Genomic DNA, 16,688 nt, shown 5'->3' with positions numbered 1-16,688 from the left:
CAAGGCTTCGCTCCTGGTGACCCTGAATGGTCCTCCTGGGCCCAGGGCTCTTTCCACTGGTCCTGCACCCAGGATTCGTCCTTCTGGTGGGACAGGTGAGCCAGCTCTAAGCTGTGGTGGGAATTTCTTAGAAGCGAGAGGTTCTGGTCCTGCCTGTGTGGCTGCGCACCTGAGGTAGTGCAGGTCACCTCAGCCATCCTTGACTCAGCTTTCCTGACTTAAAATTGGGCTGTGAACTAGATTGTGGGTTGAGGCTTTCTTAGCTCTAAATCTTTGGGGCGGTGGGCTGTGCCCTCTCCACCTCCTTCAACAGTTCCCATTCTCTGCCCCCTCAACCCCGACCCAACTTTTACGTTAGCTTGGGAATCACCAGCGTCCACGTATCTTGTCTGATAAACTTTTCTTTTTTTTTTTTTTTTTAATAACGATATTTAAAAAGTCAACATGTTCCTTATCACCTGGAAGAACCCCTGATTTCCAGGCCTTGATGACACTGAGCTCATGTCCAAGGTCAAATCAAGACTGAGGAAGTCCCTGTGAGAACCTTGGGGCAGGCTCAGGGCTCCAGGGCTCACCCCTAGAAGGGGAAACCACATTCAGAAACCACATGCTGATTCAAGGACATCTAGGCTAAAACCTGTGCAAAACCAAGCGGTCGGTGGCCAGTGTGATGTGGGACCATCGGCTTCAACATGGATGCCTCACCCGGACCAGGTGAGACAAGGGGCCAGGTCTGCAGCCCGGCTCCTTGCGATCACGTGAGGCTCCCTGGCAAGTGAAAATCCAGCCGGCTTCCCACTTTGCACACATTTCCCCAAACTGACATCTGAGGAACTGATGCTTTTAAATCTGGGTACTTGGCAGCCAGCCACCCCTCCCACATTAGGCCCAAGGGCTCACTCTGCTGTCTTGCAAACCTGGACCTGTCACCCCTCACTTGGCCAATTGAGCCAGGCTGCTCCAATGCAAGTGTGATGGGCGGGAGGAAAGTCTCAACTTCCTCATCCCCTTCCAACCAGCACATGGGCACCTGCCTTTCTCTCATACTGAGGGGGTGGGGGGAAAGTTTTCACACCCCAGGTCCCTACCTCATACAGGTCCCCTTCCTCCTGAGCACAAGGAACATTATTTGGGGATTTTGAAAGTCTCCCCAGAACAAAAGCAAAGCAGCAAAGAGGCCTTGCTCCCCTTTCCTCTGCCAGGAATGCCCAGTGCCACCTAGGGCACCATCGGGGGCCCAGGTAGCTTCAGCAGCCGGGTACTTCCTGCAAAGCTCTACCCAAAGCTGAAGCTAAATACAGGAAATCAGCGGGTGTGAGCCTGGGATCCCTCAGCTCCCAGAGCCTCAGGGAGATGAAGGCAGATCAACTGAACAGCTCACCAGCAGGAGAGGGAGGGGGAGGAAGGGGAGGGGAGAGGGAGGCTGAGTCACAGCTCCAGGCTTAGTGTGGAAAAGGGATTGCACAGTGAAATCTGAAACCTCTTCTCCAGGCAACTCAGCTGGCAGCTCCCAGACCAGCACTCTGCCAATCTAAAATTTACTCTCTGAGGCAAGGAAAAAAAGGAAGCCCATAGCACCCACTCCCTCCAAAAAGGTAGGAGGAATAAGTCCGGGGGGCGGGAGGGGGGAGGGGTGTAGGTGTGTGTATGTGTGTGAGTGTGTGTGTGTGTGTGTGTGTGTGTGTCCAGACAATGCCCAGGTCACCTCCTTTCCTTACACCTCAAAGACAACACTGGTTAAAAAAAATCCTTCAAAGCATAAAACAGAATTACTTGATGATCCAGCAGTCCCACTCCTGGGTATATACTCAAAGGAATTGAAAGCAGGAACTAGAACAGATATTCACAGCAGTGTATTCACAGCGGCCAAATGGCGGAAGCAACCCACCTGTCCATCAGCTGATGGATAAACAAAACGTGGCCTATCCATACAACGGAATGTCACTCAGCCTTAGAAACAAAGGTCATTCCAGTACAGGCTGCAACAAGATGGGCCCAAGGACATTATGCTCAGAGAAACGGGCCTGTCACAGGACAAATTTACTCCGACTGCACACATATGAGGTCCCTAAACAGTCCAATTCATAGACACAGAAAGCAAAACACAGGTTACCAGGAGCTGAGGGTAGAAGGGAATGAACTTACTGATTGATGAGGGCAGAGTTTGGGTTCAGGAAGCAGAAAAAAGTTCTAGAGATGGATTGCGGGGATGGTTGCACAACTTGGTCAACATCCTGAAAGCCACCGAGCTGTACTGGTAGTGATTAGACTGGCTCACTTTATGTTTGGTAGGTTTCAGCCAACACACACTCATTCCTGAGGCCCCTCCCCCACGTGGCAATGCTGGGGTGGCTGTGCTGGGGGGAGCGGCCATCACATCTGAAATTAAGCACAGAAGCACAGACTCGAAACTTCCTCAGATGTGTTCCTTGAGGTGTTGAGAGAGCACTGGGTGATAGGTACCCTGGCTTCCCTCCATCTTCCACCTGGGCACTTGTTTAACAATAACGGCAATAAAGAGAGCCTGGTGTTCTCCCTACATAATCCCTGGAGGAGCCCCTGGCATCACGCCGCCTGACTAGCTGACTTGGCACAGCCGCATGCTGGTTCCCAGCCACCCTCTGCTCTTTGAGTTCACACACCCCTTCCTGGGCCTCTTCCTGTCCACTTGCACCCTCCTGACCCAGGCTGGATGGGACCCATGCCAGCTGGGTTCCTGAGGGCACAGAATCTGGTCTACCACAGATCATACCCAGGGAACCACATGATATGTGCCTGCAGCCCCAGTCGCCGTCCTCCTTGCCCGCGGAGAGCCACACCAACCACACCTGCCAGGAAAGCACCAGTGCCCCCCGACCAGCCTCAGTCCCTCAGCTCCTCAGGGGGCCTCCAGGAACCTCGACCCTCCCCCCTCCCTTCTCGATTTCCACTGCTGCAGAGCAGGGAGTGAGAGCCCCTCTGAGGCCTCTGTCTGGGACCCATTGCAGGGCTCCCAGGAAACATGGGCAGAACGGAGCTGGGACCACTGGCTGCTTGTCTCCTGGGAGCAGCCAAGCAGGGTGGCCCTCCTGGACCAAATGCCGGGAGCGGGGGCGGTAGGGGGAGCAGTTCTTGTCTTCGGTTGCCTTGCTGCCCCCACATCCAGCTCCTGTCCCATCCTCTGGCCAGCGTGCCCCAGGCGAAGTCCAAAGCAGGCCCTCAGGAGGAACAAAGGTTATGCTCTCAGCCCTCCCCACCCAGAACGACAAGGGACAGTAGAGAGGCCAGGAGAGCAGTTCAATCTCGCAGAAGGACCCAGGCAGCAGTGTGGTCTCCCCTCCCTATTTACACCACCAGCAAAGGGCTGGGCTGTATTTATTTACAAAGGCAAAAGCAGATCAAACACCACCTTCCTTCTGGTGGCTCAGCCAGCTGCAGCGGGACGCTGGCAGGGAGCCCCCACTGCACTGTATCTGTAGAAACCTCTTCCTCTTCCTGGGCTCCCCGACTTCCTCTCTCAGCCCTGCAGCCCTCCTGGTCAGTGGTGGTGGTGGTGCAGGGCTGGATCTTTTACAGACAGTAGGTCACATCGTGGGGTAAGGGTGGGTAGTCCAGCCAGAGAGGCACTGCCCTCTGGGAGAGGCTCAGAACACCAAGCTGAGGGGGAGGTTCAAGTCTCACCGAAGAGCCTACAGGCTCTGTGGGACAGAGCCAGCTCCAGACACCACACTATCCTCAGCTTTGAGCCCACCCCCCAATGCCCTGTGTGCTGAGAACGGAGTCTATCCACAGGATGGGCCACTGATCCTGCGGCTCAGTGTCCAAGAGGCTGGCTCCTTTGTTTGTAGCAGAACTTCAGCTACTGGTGGGGAATGTCTGTAGTGCTTCGGTGAATTTAGTTTCCCAAATAGTGGAAAAGCCTCAAAGCTTTGATGCACATTTTGAGGCAAAACACCTGCCAATCTTTGGCCAGCAGTGCCTCCGGGCCAGGCACAGGGCTGGCCATCCACCCACACCATCTCATTGATTCCCCTTCTCCCCTTAGGGGGCGGGAACTCCCGGATGCCTATTTTTCAGACAGGGTAACTGAGTCTCCAAGAGAGGAACCACGCCCAGGTCCGCTTGTGTGACCTGCCTAAACTGGTGACTTTCCAAACACATTTCAAAGAAAAGATATTTTTAAAAAGCTGAGCTGGGGGAGTTCCCATCATGGCGCAGTGGTTAACAAATCCAACTAGGAACCATGAGGTTGCAGGTTCAATCCCTGGCCTTGCTCAGTAGGTTAAGGATCTGGCGTTGCCGTGACCTGTGGTGTAGGTTGCAGAGTGGTTCGGATCCTGAGTTGCTGTGGCTCTGGCATAGGCCGGCGGCTACGGCTCCTATTAGACCCCTAGCCTGGGAATCTCCATATGTCGCGGGAGCGGCCCTAGAAAAGGCAAAAAGACAGAAAAAAGAAAAGAAAAAAAAAGCCGAGCTGATAACCATATGACCCAGCAGTTCCCCTCCTAGGTACGTAACTTCAGAAGATGAAAACAGGTGTTCAAACCAAAACATGCACCAGAATGTTTCAAAGAGCAGTCTCTTTCACAACAGTTCACAATAGCCAAAAGGTAAAATAACTCAAATGTCCATCAGCTGATGAATGGATAAACAAACTGATAAAGCAAAGGGGTCTGTCCATACAGGGGAATATTATTCGGCCTTAGGAAGGAAGGAAGTGCTAACAAAGGCTACAACATGGATAAACCCCTGAACACCATGTCCAGAAGGTGGTCCCCCAAGACTGCATACTGTCTGATGCTGTGTATAGACTGGAGGTCCTCAGTGAGTAGATTTCCTTTTGAGATGAAAATGTCTGGGAACAGAGGCAGGGGTTACACAACCCTGTGTGACACTGGGTTGTTCACTCCCCCCCCCTCTGCACTTTTTAGGGCCACACCTGAAGCATATGGAAATTCCCAGGCTAGGGGTCAATTTGGAGCTGTAGCTGCCAGCCACAGCAATCCCAGATCGGAACCACATCTGTGACTGCAGCTCTCAGGAACACCACTGAGTGAGGCCAGGGATTGAACTTGCTTCCTCATGGATACTAGTCAGGTTCTTAACCCTCTGAGCCACAATGGAAACTCCTGAATTGGTCACTTTAAAATGCTTTGTTTTCTGTTCTATAATTTCATCACAATACAAAACAGAATGAAACAGACCCAATTTCCCCTCTTAAACAGGGAACTTGGAACAAAATCCAGCTGTTTCCTGAGGACCCAGAGCATCACTCTGGACCAAAGTCAGTGCAACCTGGCACCATAATTCCAAGCCCTGCACGGGTGAGGAGAGGCTAGTGTGCTTTCTGAGCTCTTGGGGGAATGTGGGTGGTTTTTCTGTTTCCTCTTCTGCCGTCAGTCTGGCAGCTGTCCCCTCTTGCACCAGGGGGATCCAAAACCTTTATGTCTAGACGGCCTTCCACCTAGTCAGCCGCTGCACACTGGTGAGAGGCCTGTCATCTGAGCCTGTGGGTCTGGGGGAGAAGAAGGGGCAGGGAGGGTGCCCCAGGATCCCGGACCCCGACAATGACATCACCAGGCCAGCATGGCAAGTCCCAGATGCCCGGGCAGGGGGAAGTTACAGTTCAGACAAGCATGTGCCACATGGAAGGCCCTGAGGTTGGTCAAGTCCCCAATGGGCAAGGAAAATGCAGTCAGAGAGGGCGCAAGCCAGCCTGGCTCTGTGAGCACCCCCAGATGCCCTGACCCAGGCCAAGCTCTCCTGGGGAGATAGGCCAACCAACACGGTGGCTCTCACAGCCCCTCCCACCAGGCTTTGGGTGCCAGGTGGTTGGAGACCCAATCACCATGAAGTCAACTTTGCTGGGGACTTTGGGCATTAAAGCCTGCATGCCCCCTGCACGGGCAGATGAGACCCCTCCCCAGTCAGCACTATCAAAGGACTTTCTTCTGTTTCCAAGGACCCACTTGTACTGACGGCTCCGATATCCTCGGGAAGGGAAAGGTCACGTGCCCTGGGGCTAGGGCCGGAGCAGGCTTGTGCCAGGGCGGACAGGTGGAGGCTGGAGCACCAGCTGGGAAGTACCACAGACTCCCAGGCTGGGAGGAGATTATTACTCAGCACCAGCACAACTGCGACCACAGGGCTCGGGAAGGTTTCTCTGAGGCAATTTGGCTTCAGACAATCAAACCGGTACATTTCTGGAGTGTCCAACATTCATCCAAGATGTACAGCACCACTCGTTCACACTGGGCCCCGAGCCAGGTGCAAGATGGTGAGCAATGCAGACACTGCTCCACCCCGGGAGCCAGCAGGATCCCAGGAGCCATGTGACACATGCACCACAGCAAGGCCACCAACGAGGGATGCAGAGACTGTCTCCCCAAGGAAGTGACCACAGAGCCAAGACTTGACAGGATGAGAGGGGCAGGCGCTGGCTCCCCCCAGAACACGAGGTGGGAAAGAGAGAAGAGGAAAAGGCCATGTGAGGATGCAGGCAGAGACTGCAATGACACGGCCACAAGTCGGAGAAGGCACGGGGTCACCAAGAGTGAAACAGCAAGGAAGGGTTTCCCTGGAGCCTCCAGAGAGGGCACGGCCCTATTGCAACCTGACGCTGGACTTCTGCCCCTAGCACTGGTGAGGACGCACATGCGCTGTTAAAGACTCTGAGTTTGCAGTCATTTGTTACGGCAGCTCCAGGAGACTGACACGGACACAGCCCGTGGCCTGGATGTGGTGCCATGGAGTCAGAGAAGACACACTGGTCCAGGAGATCCAAGAGGGGCTTGACAGAGGCGAGGTCTATGCAAGACAGGAGAGCAACTGAGCCTTGACCCGGCAGAGATCCCCCTTGGGGGGGGGGGGGCTCCAAGGGCACCTGCTTGGGAAGACTGGGAGGGTGATATGATGGGAAGACAATGAAGGGGGCAGGAGCCCTTCTGTAGGAGCCGTGGGCTGTAGGACAGGGACTCAGGGCTTCAGCTGGGAGGGATCGGGGCTGCAAAAGTCTGGAATAAGAGTGAGCCCCTAGACAGGCAACGCTGGTGGCACGTCTGAGAGTGGTGCTGGAGGTAGGTGCTGCCAGAGGCTTCTGTGATGGTCACTCCAGGTGAATGGGTAGAGGTTGGTTTCAGTAAGAATGGACAAACAATGCACGGGGCCAGGCCAAGGGGCTTGGGTGGACAGCAAAGTGGATGCTGGGCTCCCAGCACCCGAGGCTGAGACTTGGCTGCAGGGCACTGGCCAGCAGACCCACTGGGAGGTGGTGAAGGCGACAGACGGGGCAGCAGTAGGGTCTGTGGGCAGAGGGGAAGCGTGGCAGGGGAGCCTGCATCATGGTCCCTCTGGGCTCCCAAGGTGCTTGGCCAGGAGCTGGGACACGGTCACTGTACTGCTGCGGGTTCCCCCTCCCGGTCCACCCCCACCCCAGAGAGGAAACACAGAACATAAGAGAGAAAGATGGCAGGAAGGAAGGGCTCCCAATCTGGTGCTCATCTTATGCAGCCCAGGCCAGGCCCAGCCACAGAAGGGCATTCATCAGCAAGACTGGAAGGCAGATGACCCACTATACCCCCTCCACTCGGGCCTCAGCACTGCCCCTCCTGAAGGAAGCCCTGGGAGGGGCGGGAGGGAGGCACATGTACACCAGTTCACAGCCACACATTTCCAATGGCCGAAAGGTAGGGGCCACCCACAGTCTATCAGCAGAGGAATGGATGAGCCAAGCGTGGTCCAGCCATAAAACAGACCATCACTCAGCCTTGAAAAAGGAGGTTCTGCTCTATGTAAGACGTGGATGAGACTTGAAGACATTATGTAAGTGAGATCAGCCAGTCACCAAGGACAGATGCTGTAAGATCCACCAGGTTATGTGAAGACGTCAGGTTGCTCGGGCTGTCACTACAAAACCCCACAGACTGAGTGCCTTAAACAACAGAAACAAGCTTCATGGTTCTAGAAGCTCTGGAGCGAGCCTTCCTCCTGTGAGTAGAGCCTGTGTCCTCCTGTGTGTCCTTACCGTGTTCCCTCCTGGCCCTATCTGGGTGCCTATTAGGAGATGGAGAGTGTATTCTTTGCTGTCTCTGGATAAGGGCACTGACCCCAGCTTGAGGTCTTGACCCTCATGACCCCATCTTACCCTACTCAGCTCCCATCCACAAATATCACACTGGGAGTTAAGGGCATCCACAAATTAACTTTAGGGGAACACAGACATTCGGTCCACGACATATATGGTAGCCAGGGCGGGCAAAGTCAGAGACAGAAGATAGGGGGTGGGGCCAGGGGCTCCAGGGAGGGAGCAGGGAGTGATTGTTTAGTAAGAACGGAATTTCTGTTTGGGAAGATGAAAAAGATCTGGAGATGGACAGTGGTGCTGACCGCACAACAGTGTGAATGTAATTAATGTTAACACTGAACCATACACTAAAAAATGGTTAAGGTGGTAATTTTCATGCTATGTATATTTTAACACATACATAGCATTAAGTTTGGAAATTTAAAGAACAAAAGAAGTGCAGTGTTATGGGTTGCACTATATCCCCCAGATTCATATGCTGAGGTCCTAACCCGCAGTAATCAGAATGCAGTCTTCTTTGGAGATAGGGTCTTTACCAAGTTAAAATGAGGCCGTTGGGCTGGGCCATAATCCAGCATGACTGTGCTTGGAAAAGGGAAATTTGCAGACAGACTGGCACATAGTGAGAATGTCCCATGAACATGAAGACAGCCATCTACAAACATGGGGAGAGGCCTGAATAGACCCCCTTGTAGCCTGAGAAGGAAGCCAGCCTGTGGACGGAGCTAGTAGATGACAGACATCTGTTGTGTGAACCACCCCGTCTGTGGTTGTCCCACTGCCCTAGTAAACTCGCACACACAGCGAGTGCAGACCAGACACCAGCACCGAGGAGCCGCTTCTCAACCCACATGGACAATCAAGGAGGTGGGACCCTGGCTTCTGGGTGCCACCCTTGCTCAGATGGCCTGAAAGGAAGAAGAGAGTGGCCACTGAACCCCATGCAGTCAGAGGGCAACGCCCAGCCCTAGCCTCTCACCCATAACTGTGTTCTCCTGTGTCCTTGCCATGGCCACCCAACAGCCACTCAACACATCGGTGCCCCCCAGGCCCTCCCTCACCCAATGTCACTTGGAAGCTAAGTACCTGCAGACATGCCCCAGATGCTCCTACTTAGGAACTGGCCAGCATGGGGAACTACGTCCAATCTCTTGTGATGCAACATCATGGAAAATAAATATTAGAAAAAGAATGTGTGTACATATGTATGACCGGGTCACTTTGCTGTATAGCAGAAACTGACACATTGTAAATCAACTAAACTTTAACTTAAAAAAAAAAAAAAAAGAACAGGCTGGAACCACCTTGAATCATGTGACTATACAAGTTATGAGGCCCATTCTTCTTTTTTTTATTTTTGCTTTTTAGGGCCGCACCGGCGGCATAGAGGTTCCCACGCTAGGGGTCGAATCAGAGCTGTAGCCACTGGCCTATGCCATAGTCACAGCAATGCCTGATCCAAGCTGCATCTGCAATCTACACCACAGCTCACGGCAACACCAGATCGCTGACCCACTGTGCAAGGCCAGGGATCAAAGCTGCGTCCCCATGGATGCTAGTCAGATTCGTTTCTGCTGAGCCACGACAGGAACTCCCATGAGGCCCATTCTGACCCGTGCTCTGTACAGGCAGCCTGTGAGCCCACTATGGGCTGAAAGTCTGTGTCCCACCCCTATTCATACGCTGCAGCCCTAAGGGCCAAGGAGATGGTATTGGAGGTGGGGCCTTCAGGTTAACTACGTGTAGGCAAGGTCATAAGAGTGGGGCCCCCACAATGGGATTAGTGTCCTTACATGAGGAGGACAACCAGGCTTCACGTGCTCTCTGCCACATAAGGACACAGTGAGATGACAAACAACTGCAGGCCAGGAAGAGAGTCCTCACCAGGAACCAAACCGGCCTGCACCTTGATCTTGGACTTTGAGATCCTGCACTTCCTGGTTTGTTCCTTGACCTCTGACATCTCAAATTCTGGTGCAAAATACCAGATATGACCCCCTTGCCCCAGCCACTCTGAGTTCAGACCCAGGGTACATGAAATTGGGGGTCCAGCTCAGGTGTGGCTAAACCTGTAACACTCCAGGAGGTGGCCCGGCTGGGCAGACCAGCCTGTGGGGACTTCGCCTTGCAACTCAAGGCTCAACCCTGGGGCTCAGGACACAATGTTCCCACTTCTAAAGCTTCTGGGCACAGGCATCTCACAAGGGCCAGGAACTTACCTGTCCTGAACCTACGGATTCAGAAAAGGAAACACAATACCCTCAGTTCCCAGCCTCTCCCTGCCTGACCTCTGGGGCCTCCTCCAATCATGCCTGCGGGAAAGAGATGACAGACAAGCCGGGATCCCGGGTCCAGCAGGTTGCTTTCATCTCTCCACATTCCCACCAGTGAAATGGGGATAATGACACTCTACCCACACACCCTGTGGGTGACAAGCAGGCCACCGGGGGCGCCCCAGCCAGAGTGGGAAAGCGTCAAGAAGCATAAGCATCATTTATCATAATTACCGGAAGCCTCGGCTATTCATGCGGCCCAGCCTGTGACAGCTGCCAGTGCTGTGTCCCAGAAAACCATCCCATATCCTCCTGCCGACTTCGCTTGGCACGCTTGGCTCTGCTCTCCACAGCCACGTCAGGCTGCAGGCTCCACTGTGGGAAATGAGGCAGGGCCCATGCGCCTGTGGCAGCCGGGAGCCATGTGTCAGTAAGGCCCATGACACCTGTTGGGGCTGCTGTGGGTCAGGGGTGACCCTGTCCCTCTGGTCCACCCAAGAGCCAGTTCACTCCACCCCGATCAGAGGAAGGAAAGGTACTACCCCCCACATACCCCCAGGCCTCAGGGTCTCTGGAGCACAGGGTCTGGCAAATAGCTGAGAAACCATGCAGGGAACTAGCAAGCAAGGATCTCCCTTCAGATGAAGAGGAGATGGAGGACTGGCCTCAGCCCTGGACCTGAAACTTGAAACTGTCATGTGGGAATTACCACCTCTGGTGATAATCCCAGTTGTCATCATACTGTGACAGCTTGGTCCAGCTCCATGGCTTACTTTCCAGTCAACCAGCTCCTATCCCGCTTCTCCAGCCTGTGGGAGGAGGGGACTCACTTAGACAGGCTACCTCTGGCAGGAATAGCTGCCAGACCCCCACTCGGGGCTCCAACCTGACCCTGCCAGGCAAACCAGAGAGCAGGTCCCCATGGGGTCCAGGATATTGGTTTTTGAAAGCACCATCTGGGAAAAACAAACTTTCAAGAGATCCTCAAAAAAAAAAAAAAAAAAAAAAAGGGTGTGTGTGGGGGAGTTCCCATCGTGGCTCAGCAGAAACAAATCTGACTAGCACCCATGAGGATGTAGGTTCGATCCCTGGCCTCGTTCAGTGGATCCAGCATTGCAGTGAGCTGTGGAGTAGGTTGCAGATGTGGTTCGGATCTGGTGTGGCTGTGGCTGTGGTGTAGGCCAGCACCTACAGCTCTGATTCAACCCCTAGTCTGGGAACCTCCATATGCTGAGGGTGCGGCCCTAAAAAGATTTTTAAAAAAATGAGAGAGCGCCTCCATCCATGATGGGGCAGTGTGGCCCACTGGGCCCATCAGGTACAGATGGACTAGAAGAGGTCCTTCCTCCAGAATCATGGGATCCAGCAAAGACCAGGCATCCAGGGGGGGCTCCCAGAGGTACCTGACAGTAGCTCTGCACCTGGCACTTCCCAGAAACACCCCAAGTAGGAGAATAAGAGCCAGCTTCACAGATTGCCCTGCCCATCACACACGCCATAGGCTGGCAATGTGCACAGGTACCAGAAACTGAGCTTGAACTTCTTGGACAGCCCTGGAGAAAGCAAGCTCGATTCCTGGGAGCCCGTCCACTGCCTCAGGTCGCTGACCCTGTGTTTCTGTCCCTCCAGACCAGGACCTCCATCCTCTGCTTGGAGGGTGGTGGAAACCAGTCACAGTCACACCCAGGCAGTTCCTGGCACACAGCAGGCATCTAATAGGTGTTGGCCCCCTTTCCGTCCTCATGAAGGAACCCAACCGCTTACCCCAGGGCTCTGCCCACAAGGCTCCTTCCCACATGACATGCTTTCTAAAGCATTTCTGAGACTCAAAGTCAGTCCCAGCTGTGCAGGTGGGCGTCTCCCTGTCTCGCCTTATCCCAGCCTGAGGTGTACCTGCTCCGGCCTGGGGGTAGGGAATGTCACCCAGGGCAATCACACAGTGGAACTGGTCTAGCTGGATGGCTGGACCCAAGCCAGCAGCTCTCTCTCACCCCTTACAGAGAGGCTGAGTGCATCAGCACCACAGCGACAGTGCAGACAAGCATCTCCTAGCTTTCCAGCTCTTCAGCCACATTGCAGCCTGGGGCCACTGGAGGACTTGGCTAAGTTTCAAGACATCTGAGGGGTGTGTGGGCTGGGCTCACTTCTTTCTTGTTTTGGCTGCGCCTATGGTATATGGAAGTTCCAGGGCCAGGAAATGAACCCGCACCATAGCAGTAATGCGAGTTGCAGCCGTGATAACACCAGATCCCCAACCCGCTACACCACCAGGGACCTCCTGTGGGCTCACTTCTGAGTCACAAAAACCAACAGTGACTTTTGGGTCAGCGACAACAAGAGAGCCTCCAGTGTCTACTCAGGGACTCTAGTGCAACAGGCAGGGTCACTGCTTCTCTAGGACCAGGAGGGGACAAGCTGATGGAGGAGGGGGTGGGCCACCCACCACGGTGCATTCACAGTGGCCCTGAACTCAGCCTCATGTTTTAGGAAAGGGGAAAAAAAGCAGCGATGGTGTCTTTTCTGTTTTCAAACAAGAACAGCCTGTCACCACAGGGCAGAGAGCTGCCTGCATCAGAAGGGCCAGTGGGTGGCATGGAGACGCCCACCCAGGCTGGTCCGGGCACAGTTCAAGAACCGAGCACCTAAGTGGGAGCCGGGGAGCCAGAAGGCCCAATGCAGATGCTCTGCTCAGGAACATCAGGGTCCCAGGAGATGACAGCAAGTGCAGAGGAGCCCCAGAGGGGAGATTTCCCACCAGATCCCAAGAGTCAGGAAAGATTCTCTGAGGCTCTGGACCTGAGTCCAGGCTGAAACCCTCTGAGCTGGACTCCATCCCTTGATGCTCTCCCCCGCCTTGCAGAGAATTGTCTGTGTGTCTGTGTGACTGTGCACATGGGCATGTGTGTGCCTGAGTGTGCACCCTACAAAGGGAGCCAGCTTCTCAGGCTGGCAGTTCCCGCTTGCAGTCACCAAACTAACACAGGACAGAGGTCCCTTGGCCTGGCACCACCATGTGGGGTCCTGCATTCCCACAGTCTGACAGCACTGTTCCCTCTCATCAGCCATCTCCCCTCAAGACCATAGGCACACTGGGTGGGCTCCTTGATCAGCCACAGGGACCCAGGGCTGGCGAGTGGCCGCGCCAGGCTGTAACCTCCATCATGGTCAAACCCCGTCTGCTCCAGGCACCAGCCTCTCTGGGTGGCGGGATGGCCACACCTGAGTGGCTGGCCCGGGGCAGAACTCATCGTGCTGGGCAGGGCAGAACTTGGCTCCAACCCAGCCTCACCACTGCCCAGCTAGGTGACCTTGGCAAGTTACTTTGTCTCTCTGGGTCCCATGCTTCTCAACCACAAAAAAAGGACTCAGCTGGTCCGCTTGCTGCATGTCCTGAGGAGGAGGTGGCGGGCACTGCACTTGGCAAGGTGGCATCTGGGAAGATGCCTGCCTGGGGGCCCTCAGGGCCCAGTCCACAGCCCAGCTGACCAGGACCTTGTGATCAGCAGGCACTCTCCTTGGCTGAGCACTGGATCTCAAGGCTCCCAACTGCTAGAGAGCAGCATGAAAACTAGGGGATTTTGCTGAGCTAAGACACTGAGTGTACATCCCTGGAAGAGGAGACTGGAGAAGACAGACAGTGGCCTGTAGGGGACAAATGGCCTTCAAAAGGGCTAAGGACACTCAGGGAGCAGGCAGGCATGGCAGGGCTGAGAAAGAGGGTGGGAAGACCCCAAAACTTACTTGTCTGGGACACCCCACCCCCACCCCCACAAACACACCTGCAGCTCCTGCCTGGCCTCAGATACTCCCTGTAAAAACAGGGCATAAGCAGGAGAAGGCATGGGTGGGGACATAACTCTCAGGGCCATGTGCTCCACGAGGCTGGCCAGATGGTGCAGGTGGCCTGAGCATCCAGGGAGGAACGCAATTTGCATTCCTGCTGGATTCCAGGCTTGCAGGCAGTGGGAGGGGTGGAGGCAGCACAGCTGGCTCAGCCTTCAAAGGCAGCCTGGCACACAGGGCCCCCAACAGCACAGCTCCATCCAGCATGCACACTGGTCCCCCCATGGGAGCAGGGAGGTCACCTCAGGTGCAAAGCCCCTCCCTCCTGAGGCACCTACAATGTTCTGGCTGTTACAGACTTCACTGCTCATCCCAGCACAGCCCTACACATTCCTAGAATCACTCTCATCTGACAAGTGGGAAAACAGACAGAGAGGAATGGCCACCTGCCTGATGCCACACGCCCCATCAGATGGTCCTGGCCACTGCACTCACGGCTCACCCACAGCCCCCACCGTGGAGAAGGAGGAACCCCATACCACCAGGGGCACATGCCACGGAGGAACGCAGTGAGTCCAGGACAACTGCCAGGGTGGGTGACAGCTGGATGTGGGGCTGGGGAGTGGGCTGCCTGGAAGGCAGGCCTGGCACGCAGGACAATTTCTGGGATCCTCCCGGCTCAGGAATCCCTATGCTGGCCAAGGTCTCCGTGCCTTGGCGGCCCAAAGCCTTTCTCCTCCTAGAAATGCAGGCGGCAACTTTAACATGCAGACAGGTGTGGCCACCTGGCAAGGCCCTCGGCGTCAGGCCATGGAGATCAAAAGCGGGGCCTGAGCAGGGCAGCAACTGGGCAAAGCAGGGCAGGCAGCTCAGTAAACTGGGGAGGCAGAGAGGAGCTTCCCAAGTCACAAGCCGGTTGGGGATGTGACTGGAGACCCCGAGGACCAGCCTGACCCTGTAGAGGGAGTGTTGGATGGGCGAGGCTCAGGGGTTTCAGGAGGGGCTGCAGGAGAATCCGTGGGGGAAACGGGGTTCTCAGCACCCTCAGAACAGTGTCCAGGGATGGGGGCAGTCAATCCAGGCAGCAACTCCACACATTCAAAAGCAAAGGCACAGATTCCTGTCCCAGGCCAGGTGGAGGACGCACACCCCACCCCACTGGCCACAACTAAGCTCCTGGACAGACCACTTGGAAGGGCTGTTGAGGGTGAGGCTCTGAAAGGCAGACATGGCCAGGATCAGGCCAGGGGCCTCACGATGTCTCAGGGGAGGTCCTGGCAGTGACTTGGGGTTGTCTGCTCACTTGTTTTTAAACTATTTCTTCTGCAGCAGTCTCAGGTTTGTGGCACATTGAGAGAAAGGCTGGGAAATTTTGCACACACCCCTGCCCCACACTGACACGGCCACCCCCCCATCGATGCCCCCACCAGAGCGGGATGTCTGTTACATCTGATGAATGCGGAGTCTGGTTTCCTGTCAATGGAACCTGCCGGGGACCCCCGCCCCTCCCCCCATCGCATGTCCCTAACCACTCACAGGGCTGACAAGGGCACCCCGAGGCTGATGGAGGCTCGGCACAGAGGCAAAAGGACCTCACACCACGGTCCCGCCTCCCAGATATCTTCAGCTCCAGAACTGTCCCAAACCTCCAACTGCTCGGGGCTCTGTGCTGCTGGGACCAGAGGAGCTTGGCGGGGAGAGGGAGGCCCAGTCAGAAAGGTGGGGAGGTTGTCTGGGGCAGAGGAGGCCACTGCCAGTCACTGGGCAGCTGAAAACCCAAGCACTACACCCGTGAAACATAGTTTATTTTTCCCTCCCTGCTCTCCCCAGATGGGAATTTCTCACACTCCTCTGACAGCTTCTCCGTGTGTAACCATGCTTGCACACAAGATGATCCTTCTTCTGTCCTGCAGGGCAGCTCAGATGCTGGCCAGCTCCCGTTCTTGCTGCAAGACTGGACCACAGGGGCAACACACCCCTGGTGGCTCCCTCCAGTTTTTGGGCTGAGTGACCCATGTTTGGTGCCCCTGTGGGCAGGGAAGTTACCCAGAAGGCTGTTTTGAGACTAAGCATGTTGACAGCGTCCACTCCAGGGTCTGGCACACAGTAGGTGCCCAAAGCAAGAGATGCCAACAGCAAGCAGCACTATTAGTCCAAGATCCCAGGCTATCAAAATTCACATCTTCAACTACTTTCTACAAAGCTCTATTTTCTTTTTTTGGACTTTTTGTCTTTTTTTGGTCTTTTTGTCTTTTTTTTAGGGCTGCACCTGCGGCATATGGAGATTCCCAGACTAGGGGTCTAACCAGCTGCCAGCCTACACCACAGCCACAGTAACGGCAGATTTGAGCCAAGTCTGTGACCTACACCCCAGCTCATGGCAACACAGGATCCTTAAGCCACTGAGCAGGGCCAGGGATCAAACCTGCAACCTCATGGTTCCTAGTTGGATTCATTTCCGCTGCGCCACTACAGGAACTTCCAAAGCTCTATTTTCTACCCCTTCTACTACTGTGTTTGGGCAGCACAGGGATTGAGTGGCTTCTGGCTTTGAGGAGACTTTTTAAAAT

At 54.9% G+C, this 16,688-nt stretch overlaps 1 protein-coding gene and 1 long non-coding RNA gene across 3 annotated transcripts in view; one reads left to right on the top strand and one right to left on the bottom strand.

The window, feature by feature from the left end:
• Nucleotides 1-16,688, bottom strand: part of BCR (BCR activator of RhoGEF and GTPase) — a 113,894-nt gene that overhangs the window by 62,035 nt on the left and 35,171 nt on the right. The gene's annotated exons all lie outside the window — the stretch shown is intronic.
• LOC146396670 (uncharacterized) lies at nucleotides 399-9,251 on the top strand. Its single transcript, XR_014825996.1, has 3 exons — nucleotides 399-1,639; nucleotides 3,590-6,372; nucleotides 6,532-9,251. It is a non-coding gene; the product is annotated as an uncharacterized LOC146396670 (long non-coding RNA).

This window comes from Sus scrofa, chromosome 14 (genome assembly GCF_054392235.1).
Source record: "Sus scrofa isolate SSC_HxYL_T2T_F1_AM1 chromosome 14, Sscrofa_HxYL_maternal_Yorkshire_Landrace_v2.0, whole genome shotgun sequence".
Lineage (NCBI taxonomy): Eukaryota > Metazoa > Chordata > Mammalia > Artiodactyla > Suidae > Sus > Sus scrofa.
Note: the sequence above shows the minus strand (reverse complement) of the source record. Positions and strands in the feature narration are given on the sequence as shown.